The 11,363-nt window shown below is 37.5% G+C and overlaps 1 protein-coding gene across 2 annotated transcripts in view; it reads right to left on the bottom strand.

Moving 5' to 3' along the window:
* zfyve9 (zinc finger FYVE-type containing 9) overlaps positions 1-10,956 on the bottom strand; it is a 41,010-nt gene extending 30,054 nt beyond the window's left edge. For both annotated transcript variants that reach the window (XM_023334894.1, XM_023334893.1), the window contains exon 1: positions 10,721-10,956. The gene's annotated coding sequence lies outside the window, so the exon portion shown is untranslated. The remainder of the gene's footprint in view (positions 1-10,720) is intronic.
* Positions 10,957-11,363: the final 407 nt, after the last annotated feature.

The following is an 11,363-nucleotide window of genomic DNA, read 5'->3' on the forward strand; positions in this document are numbered from 1 at the left end:
TGTGATCAACAGCCGGATGTTACTACTGACAGAATAGACGAAGAAGACGACAGGAAGTGGTAGAAGGATGGTGGCGCGGCATGTTTTTCTAATTATCACACGAACAAACTTATTCACGTGTGATTTTAATTGTGTTTATTGTTTAATTGAAACACCACAACTGCAAAATTGTATTTTTCATCATTAGCAGAATATCTACAAACCTTTGCCCATATTTGTAATGAAATCACAGCTTCTTCTCTACAGAAGTCTCCAAACTCCAGGATCGCAGAGCAAAATGCTGCAGAGAAACTACTTGACGAACACCAAAGAGCCAAAAGCTTTGACTTCCTACAAGAAAACTGATGGAAGAGGACTGGAATGCCACCCAGCAGGTCCAGTCCACAGAAGACCCACCAGTAACACAAAAACCAAAAGGTTCACAACCAATATTCCATTCAAAACAAAACGATTGGCAAAACTAAGTCAGTTTCTGGCCAATTGCCGATTACCAATATTTAAAAAGCCTGACCTGCCGATGCTGGCTGATGCCAATTCTTTTGTCTGAAATGTTGCTCAATATGCCAAGAAAGTCGCTGAGCTGGCAACAGTGGGGTAACATTTTTAGACCTTTGCCGAGGTACATGAGACTGGTGGATAAGATTGGTTTCACATGTAAAAATTGGCCTTTCACTCATCTCCCAAAATTAAGGAAATCGGCAATGATAAATCGGCTGGCCGTTAAATCGGTGCTTCCCTACTTAAAACACAGGAGGTCCATCTTTAGGTTTGTCTCTACTAACATTTTTCTTAAAATACAGCTGGAGATTTTATGAAAAATGTTGGTGGTTTTAAGTCTATGGAGAGTGTATGACTGATCTATAGAAAACTAAACGATTCCTCAAACATGCATGAACGAATTAAAGCAGTAACATAACATAAAGCTCAAAGAAGTTGATTTTACATAACACTTTAAGGACACACACTCGAACTGACAGCACATCAACTGGCTCGTCACGTGCGCTGCAGCTCCTCGTAGGCTATCAGCCATCACCGCTCCGACCTTGACAAAGCAATCAGAGTCATGAATGGAAAAAGAGGCTTGACGTCTGAATCGAGGCTTGCTGAACCTGCCCAGACTGTCCTCCATCACGCCAAGACCTTGGACCGGGGACGGGATGAGACTGTGTGAGTGCGGCTGTAGATGAGTAACAGTCGGGCTGATCTTCAGGGTTGTTCTCATAAAGACAGGAGGGGCGAACGAGGATTACACCAGACAAACAATACTCTGCAGCCACATGGCCTCTAAGACTTCCAGGTCCTAGTTTCAGCCAGACTCAGAACTTTTAAGTATCAAAAGAAACACCAAACCCAGGACGCTTTCAGCTACAATGCCATTATTATTGAACATAATGCATGTTCACACAGATCAGAAATCACTTCAGGCTGCAGCTAAACTTATCCCCCTTAGACAGAAAATCACATAAGGTGATAAACTGCATATTTATTGAGTGTTTAATCTCGGTAGGTTTTTGGACTTGTAACAGCAAGTTGCTTGCAGTTAAATCTAAAGTGTTTCTCTGGAGCTGGAGGCAGATTGTTGTGACTGTAAAATGATTCAGGAAAGTTTTCTGCCCACAAGCAATTAAAGAACATGTTTGCGCAACATGTTTGAAATTTCATTAATCAGGTTTTCCACTAAGCAGCGGTGTTACAGAGAACAAATAGTCATGCTCTTCTACTGTGTACGCATATATTTACATTATGAAATTTTTAAAAAAGTGAATTGATACATAAACAATGCACAACAACCGTCATTCACTTTCATCAAGTAGAGAACCAATATTTACATGAATATAAGAACATAAAGTGTCAGTGTCTGGCATTAAAATAGACTAAACATTCCTTGATTACCCAAAATTATTTCAATTAGCAAAATGACAAATAATTCACATAAATATTACTGTGCCTTTAAATAATTTAGGAAAGCCCAGATGATGATGTCATGTGTTTACAAGCTTCTGATAGGTTAATTCAAAACGTTGGAGTAAACTGGAGGGACACATGTGGAAGAATTTCAAGTTTTGTTAATTTTAATGATTATAGTTTGCAGAGAATGAAAATGCAATATACAGTTTTTAAGAAAACGGGAATATTAAATGATGCCAATAAGAATTTTGCAAAATAAACTCATTTTTATACAGCTGAAAAACTCTCTTGCAAAAAGCGATTTTTTAATTTTAATTGCAGTGTTTTATATTTGCGTTTCTTGATGACTGTCTTTCCCATGAGTTTTTCCACCATAACACAATACTTGATTTTTAAAAAAGTTTTCTTTTGCTCTTACATTAAATTGTAATTTGAGTTTTCACTGCTTATAACTAGGCCTGTCACAATAACAAATTTTGCTGGACGATAAATTGTCTCAGACGTTATTGCGATACACAACAATATTGTTTTGACATCATTTTCTAGTAATATAATGGTAATGGCATAATAATGATATAAGAACACATTCTCAAAGATCGATAAACTTTAGGTTTTAATGATCCTTTAACTGTGGAACAGAGAGACATTTTAAATATCCAAAATAAAGAAAAAACAGAAACAAATAAAATTAATTATGAAGTCTCTGTAACTTCAAAAAAGCAGCTAGTTGAGACCAAAACACCAGACCGAAGACTTTTGTCATCCAATTTTTGGTAGAAACAGAGAAAAGAGAAAAACAATAAATCATGCAAATAGAAATTATTGAGCTCATTTTGATTTATCATGCTATTAGTTTTATTTAGATTTATTGCATCGTGCTCATCTGTAGTGTGTAATTATTAAACAACGTGCATCAGTCTTAGTGTAATTAATCCATAGGATGCAGGAGTTTCGCTTTTTTAATTGAATGGATAAAGTCAGTTCCCTTTTCCATGACAGTCTAAAGCTAAAATCCACCAGTCAATTTGTTGCAATTTGAGGAAAGCAAAGGGAAACGTTGGCATTCTCTGAACAGAGCTAAAGTTTTGCTCTCGCTGACCTCAGCTGAAGCCTTTCCTTGTAAACCGAAGTGGTCCTGCACCACAACCATCTGAATGCACCCAAAACACACAAAGATGCAACTCCATGGAGACCGGAGCACAACCCTAATTACGGTTTAATTACTCTGCAGAGGTGCTGAATAATGCATCTCTAGCCAAGTGCATGGCGGAGTTGTATTTTTAGACTTGTAAACTCATTGTAGGGTTAAGTGAAAGGAAAGAAGAATTTCAAGAGTAGCTTCCACCGCAGTATAGCTGCTGTCAATGTGAGTCCAGCTGGGTCTCATAAAATACAATAGCATTTAAAGCTACAGATAATATGATTCATTAAAACACCATTAATGACATCAAGAATGATGCAACACCATTAATGTTTGCTATTTTTGTTGTGTGAATATGTTCCCTTTAATGGTGTGTGTAACATGAGACTGTAGACAATAAATATGGTGTAGACTGCATCATAAGAAATTAATTGTACGGATATCAGGGTTTCCTTCAGTGTATTATAAGTCTGGCGGGCCACCCGCCTTTATTTGTGCCCCCACCAGGCTTAGCATTGTTACTTTATAAGTTGTTTTTTTAAATAATTGCCTTTTTTTTAAGACTTTATAGTTGGTGTTTAGGTATTAATCTTCCAGTCTTCCAAAAATGCATAACTATGAAATTATATTTTCAAAGTTCCTGCCAACTTTAAATATTTCTTAACTCAGAAACACAGATGACTAAGCCTGTCACAATACTTTGGAAAAAGTAGAAGCTGTGACATGGAGTAACAATTAAATGAGACCATCGATGGTGGGATTTAATAAGTTTTGTCTTATTTCTACTCTTTTCAAACTGGATATGAATTTTTTTTTACGTTTCATTATTCCAATATATTTTTTGTTTTAGTCTTAATTATGTTATTTTTTTTTTCCTCAGATATTTTACATGTTCCAAATAGAGATTTAATTTCCTTTCAATATAAAAACAACATTCCTCCCCTACTGTCGTCAATATATTGACAGAAAATCATAAACAAGGAGAATCTGTGTACAAAAAAATAAAAACACCCAGAAAATTAATTTTTTTCTAGTTTATCACCTCTAAACGGTAATCACAACCAGACAGTGGTTCATTCATACAGATAGAGAGACTAAGGCTTACAGAGAACAACAGGAAGGCTTATTTTACTTTCGGAGAGTTGTAACCAAGGCAACAAGGGGTTTTTTTGGTCTATTTTTATTTTTTTACAAAAAAATTATAAACACTTATAACAAGATATTATATTGCAGAAAGGATAATAATAACTTAGTTTTGTCTTATTTCAAACATATTAATATATTTGCACTAGAATAGGTGTGTCCAAAGTGTGGCCCAGGGGCCATTTAGGGCCCCTGAACTGATTGTGTATGGCCCCTGACTTCGGTTCAAGAATGATGCAAATTTGTTCACAATTTGTGGCGCAGGTGTTTGATGTAGATGGAGCAAAATGATCACAGACAAAATAAAATCATGTTACAACATAAAATGTTGGCAATATCACCATTTATTTGTCCTTAAATAACCAAGTCGTTTGCTTTTTACACATCTATCCAGTGATTTTTACTCAAAAGCAAATTTTGGTGTACTCAAATCTGCTTTTAATTAATCTATTAAATTTGGTTAAATTTCATTAATCCTGATTTTATTGATCAGAATTGACTAAATTTGGTTCTTTTTTTCTAATTGATACCTAGAAAATTTGCTAAATTTCTTTCAAGAGACAAATCTGCAAAATCCTTTTAAAGTTTTAGAACTAGAATAATTTACACATCCCTTCCCAGTAACAAACCTGAACACTTTATTTGTTCAATTAAATTAATACTTTATTTGTTCTGCTTTATTTGGCCCTCCAGTCCTTTTGATTTTATGATTTTGGCCCTTGTGACAAAAGGTTTGGACACCCCTGCACTAGAAACTTAACCAAAACTACTTGATACGGTTTTGTGTTTTTGCGATGTGAAGAATCCCACCTGACTGGAAAAGCTCTCATGGCTGCCAAATGAAATGAGACGGGGCCATAAACAACGAGGGAACTCAGACCAACCAAGATGCCGAAACAGTTCATTAGCTCCATGCTGTCAGAACAAGACAGTTTCCTGCTTCAGTTTCCTGACTGGGAAACACACTCGCTTCCTCACACACACCAAGTTCCTCATGATATAAATGCTATTTTATTTATTTCACAATATTTTCCCTGCCTTGTTCCTGTGTTCTTTATAATTTCCTTCTAAAACCAAACATCGTCGAAAAGCAGAAGTCATGATATCTGCATCCAGACCAACTGCTGTGAGTCTCATTAGTGTAAATGAATGTTTTTAATTCCAACTTCTGTTCCGACAAATCAAAAAACCCGATAAAAGCAGCCAGAATCTGGGTCAGTAAGCCACTCGCTTTGGCCTCAAGTTAATTTAAACTCTTAAGACGGCCCACAATCTCCAGCCAAATTAAGAATAAATGCCCTGCAAATTGTTCTGCTTATAAAGTATTAAAGAGAGCTGGAGAAGTCTGGCTTTCTCAGCAGCCTGCTTAGAAAGACGGATCATAAAGAGATTCTACAAACATCAAAAGGACTTGTATTCCACATTAGGTTATGTTCTTCCTTATTTTAGGCTTTATTTTTGCCATAACATGGTCTTATTTTACAAAAATGAGACAAATTATGACTACAGCGGCACATGAGTTAAGCGCAGGAATAATCTCTGCAAGAGAGTCAGTTTCTTCTGGTTCCTGAAACTTCAAGACAACATATAATTTTGAAAAAGTTGACTATATATACAGAAAAAAAACAAAAAAAATACTTCCTGACACTTTAAGGGAATAAGTGTGATGGCGATGTTTGAAGTCTGTGTTATATGCAAAAGATCTGATTACAACCAAGAACATCCACAAGTGTATAATTTAAATTACAAGATGAAAACAAAAATTAACTGTTAAAGACTCTAAGGTGTGAAACTCAAGGCCCGGGGGCCAAATCTGGCCCACCATAGCTTTTTATGCGGTCCTCTGGACTCATAAGAGGAATTGTAAAGATAACAATGTGCTTAAATATTATTTTATCAATCAATTCAAAGCAGTTTTTATCTGTTTACTGTCAAATTGCATCAATTAGTCCCTCCAGTTCCTTGTGAATTATTGTGGAAGTTCATGCAAAATCAACAAATCCCTGCGCTTTTTCCCACTAATGCGTACTTGCGAGTTTATTGCAGATTTTTTTTTTTTTTTTGCAAAAGTGGTGAAAAACATTTTAACGGTTTTATCAATACATTCTGGCACAACCAACCCTTTAAAAACATTCATGATCTTGATTTGGTCCAAACTGAAAATGAGTTTGACGCCCCCCGCTCTAAAGTAGCTATACATTTACTTATGTTCATTTAAAAGGAAACAAATGCTTCAAAAACTTTTTTTTTAACTTTTTAACCGACAACTTTTCTGTCTGATCCTTAAAATGTAATTATTTTGCATTGTGGAAAACAAACGCATCTCAGTTTGCTGTGATTTTACTTTTTATCTGGATAAAAACTGGAAAAGCTCAGAATGTTCAACATGTCCTTCAAAGAAATAACTGTTGATTCAGGTGTGAATGATCTCTATTCTTTTCTTTCACTACTTTCATTCTGTTGTTTAGACATGTCTTAAAAAGGCAACGGAGTGGAGGCTTTCAGAGGGAGAAAAGCAAGCTGTGAATAGCATGATAATGATGATGATGAAGTCCTGATGCATTTCCTCTGGGACCTTTATTGGCTGATTTTGGAGCAACATGGAGGATCTCTGCAGACATCACCACGTGAGAAAATCAGATGGACTTGTGTCAACCCAGGATGACTAGTGATTACAGTTTTTCTGGGCCTTTCAGTCATACTTTTGTATTCTTTTCTTTATTACATAAACATACTGGAGTGTTTTGTGCATGTTTGAGAAATCCTTTAAACTCCATGGCAACCATTCAGCTGTGGAAAAACGCCTGGGTGGACCACCTTCAAGGCGTAGCTCCTCCTCAGAGAAGCAGTTTCCCAGTTTCTGAGCTTCTGCTTCACAGAGCCGCTCCTTCAGAATAGCCAGCAGCAATTAGCAAACATCTAGTGGAACTGCTGAACTCATTATACGAGCTACTTCTCAGAGCAATGCTGGTAAGGACATTAATAAAGAAGCCTTGTTGTGATGACTTCCTGAAGGCGGAGTTTCAGAAAGAGAGTTTCAAGGCATTAAATCAGGAAGTACATTTTGTTTAAGTCATATTCAATATAAACAGCATTTTTATAACAACTGAAGGAAACAGTTACTTGGTTGTGCTATAAAATGGCACTATGTACATTAGTTTGCAAATTCTGACATTTAAACAAAGTACAATAAAATACAGTCTCTACAGGATGTAGCAATTCTAACTATTAATGCAAATTCACTCATCATCCGCATTTTCACTTATAACATGAGAAAAATGTCTTGTTATAAGTGAAATAATCTGTCAATGGAACAAGTAATTTTTATCAATATTAAAGAATTATTGACATAAAACAAGCTGCGATCTCTTGCTGAAAAGTTACTTGTAAGTTAGTTTTGACTTATTTCAAGCATACTATGATATTTCCACTAGAAACTAGACAAAATAAGATTTTGTGTTTTTGCAGTGGGGACAAGTAACTGGGAGGAAGGAAATAAAGTAGCAGATTAAATGGATGACAAACAAAATGATGGCGATTCAGGCGTTTAGCTTCCATACTTCAATATCCGTCCGACACTTTTCCCAAAAGCAACAGAAATGCCGGGTCGGCAAGTTCACATCCTGCCAAGCAGCGCTTTTAGATCCAAACACAGCCAGACGACGGCTACTGAGGGCGGATAGAGGAAACCTCAAACGATCACTTCCTCCGTTTAAGAATGGCCTGACATCACTTTCTAACAACGCCGTCTCATGACTGAGTGACAAGCAGATTATGTAATGCTGGAGAACGCTGGGAGTTGTCCGTCTCTGTCCCACGGAAACTTTGTGTGTTTGCGGGAAATTAAAGCAAAATGCACCACAGGAGAATACGCCACTACAGTTCAGCTCAGACAGGTGGGGTCGGAAAGCTAAAGCCACTGAATTTATAAGAGGAAAAGAGAAAAAAATAGAAGTAGAGAGAGTTGCTTTGCTTCACAGCAACTGTCAGGAGTGATTATGAGTTCTCCGCTTTAGGTTTTGATCTACTTTAACCACCTCCAGACAATAAAGGCGGCGCTGGGAGACGAGCTGCCATCAGAGAGAGCCTTGTAATAATTTCTGAAAGCGTACAGTAACCTACATCTGGGGACGCTCTGCACGCACCGCAGCCTGTCTTCGGATGGGCGCCTGCCGGATCACTCGACTCAATGAGCCCCTCTGGGTTTTCAAAACCACCTGAAGATGGAGGTTCGGTATCACCTTTTCTTGCGACAGTAGAAACCCTCATCAAATATCCAGTTTATGTTTCGTGTCCTGAAAGTACTGCCAGTTAGTTCAGGAAACAGAGATGGCAGCAGTTCAGTGTAGAAAACTTTGCTAAAAAAGTATTAGCAGTGCACAGATCGCAGTTTTCTGGCCGATCGCAGATCAACAATCTTTAAAACGCCTGACCTGCTGATTCAGATTTTTTTTTTTGTCTGAAATGTTGCTAAAAGTAGCAAGAAATTCATTGAGTTGGCAACAGTGGGGTTTCTATTGTAAACTGCAAACATCCAAACATGACTTGGTGGGCCGGTCTGTCAGTCAAACCTCTCTCTCAGGAGAACAGAAAACGATGAGTTCATTTTTAGACCTTTGCCAAAATAGATAAGATTGGTGGATAAGATTGACTTCACATGTAAGTATCGGCCGATCACAGATTTTCCAAAATTAAGGAAATCAGGGCAGATTTATCAATGCATCACTAAAAAGTATCTGCTTTTAGAAGAAACACAACAAGGCTGGACCGATTGCTAAGCTGCTGATGGGATTCAGCCAATTATACATTTGACTTGCCAAACAAATCCTTTAAAATAAGGATTCACTCATATGAAAATTTGGACCAATATCAGTATCTGATGTTAATATTGATCTTATGGCTGACTACCGATATGATACATACATATTTCTCTGCCGTTTCGACAACTTTGGAGAACAAAAAGGACAGAAACAGATGGCAACAAGATAAAAATAAGTATTGGTTGCTCATATCGGATCAGTTTTATTTAGCGGACCGATAAAAAAATTCAGTGATTTAAAAAAAATCATTTAAAAAAATGTTTATTTTAAAATGACAAATATTGGCCGATACCTTTGTTATTGCTGATATATCGTGCATCTCTACTTTAAAATAAAGAAAAATGTAAAACTGTAAAAAAAAGAGCAACAAAAAAACAGAATAAAAAAATGTTCTTCTCTCAGATGTATAAATAGATCTAAAAAACATCTTCTGTTCTGGAAATTCAATGCATTTATTCCACAACAAAAGAGATAAAACTACAAAAAACCTGCATATGTTATATCTATAAATAAAAAGATGGTTATCATTTTTAGGCAAAGTTTTTAAGAGCCCCAACTTGCAAACTTTTGGGACAGAACAAATAAATACTGTTATGGATGGATGGATACATAAACGCATCCATAAAAGGACAGAGATGTTAGCAAAGTAAATGCACATATTTTCTTTTATTTCCATCCCTAAGCTGATGTGGAAAGTAGTTAAATCAACTTTCATACTTTCCAGACTGCCTAGGAATCCTGGAAAGCTGCTTGCTTTCTCCTCTGTCTAAAATGGACCTTTTAATGTCTGAATGAATGAAAACAATAAAAGTAGGCTCTGGTTTAGGCCGTGTTTATTCATAACTCCACATGTTGAACTCAATAACAGCCTGATGACCGGAGGAGACCAACTCTTAAGAGCACATAGGTGACCATTAGCTGGGGTTATGCAACCAGAAGTGACACTGTTGTAGCTGTGCCTGCAGGCCAATCCCTGCATCTCTGGATAAAAATCTTTCAAAGGTAGCGAAGGTAAAAAAAAAAAAAAAAGGTGGAAAACAAAACTGCCGGGCTACATCGACGCAGATTTGAAGGAAATCGCTGCAGTTTTGCGTTTGTTTGTTGCGAGAACTTGCAATGTTGTGTTAGCTTTAGCTGACTTGATTCACATCTGTTCCCACCGCGACACGAGAAAAGGCCACCGATAAGTTTCCCACAAAAATGTGACATAAATCAGAAGTGAAAATTATAATTCGGCTTGTTAATTTGGGGTAATAAAACGCAGGTGTAGCGGTTGGATTAAACGGCTCCGGTGATTCAGCGGGCAGTCGTGCGCGGCATGACGGCAGAAGCTCGCTGCTCTCGCGGACACTCACGCCGCCACCGACTCGGTGGTCAGGTTGTTGGATTCCGGTTATAATGGAAAACGGCTCAACTTAACCCCGATATCAAATGGAGGCGGTTTCCTTTATTTTTTTTACATTTATTTTTCCATCCGCTAGCACTACAGCTACAGCTTGAAACGCCGCGCAGAGCGTGTTGTGTAATTGGCGTAGAAATCGGTGACGGTTAACGGCACCTTTTCGGGATTCCTCACACTTTACAAAAAATAAAGAATTACCACCAACACCGTCCACTCACTTTCCTAACACCAAGTTGCCGTTGCAATGGCGGTTTGAGGGGCTAAGCAGAGCTGCGAAATGCCATAAAAACAAATCCAGTTACTCACCAGAGGAATCCTCATCCTCTTATTTTTTTTTACGTAGATTCTCACGAAGCCCCAGTGTTTCCTCCCGTCATAGCTAATCGCCTTTGGACGCTATTTTTGAGTCTCCCCGTTTAGACTCTCTCCGACTCCGCCGTCTGCTCGACCCGAACGGCGCTACTCGAAAAGTACAGCCGTTATCCTGCCGTAGTTGTGCAGAGGATCCCTCCTCCCCAAAGATTCAATACTGGGAAAATAGGGAGAAATGTTAAAAGTTCCAAAATGGACACCTCCAACTTCCGGTTTTACCTTTCAGAATAATAGTTTTTGTTTCTTTCACTTTGTGTGATACACCAACATAAATAAGTGTAAGAAAAATTTTTAGATTGGTTTTGAAATTTATTTTACAAATAAAAATCAGAAAGTATTATGCACATTTTTATTCAGCCCCCCCTTTACAACGACACCCTCCAGTGCAACCAACTAGCTTTAGAAATCAGAGTCCACCTGTGTTCATTTAATCCAGACATTGACTTCCACCATCAAGACTCAACCGCCCAATTTTTGGAGAAGTGAGGGAGCAGAAAGTAGAGTGTAAGGCCCAAACCAGTGCGGTTAAATTCCTTATTTGTTAACAAACTTGATGAATTATGCTGACCGAAGAGGG

This window comes from Xiphophorus maculatus, chromosome 6 (assembly GCF_002775205.1).
Source record: "Xiphophorus maculatus strain JP 163 A chromosome 6, X_maculatus-5.0-male, whole genome shotgun sequence".
In the NCBI taxonomy this organism is placed as follows: Eukaryota; Metazoa; Chordata; class Actinopteri; order Cyprinodontiformes; family Poeciliidae; genus Xiphophorus; species Xiphophorus maculatus.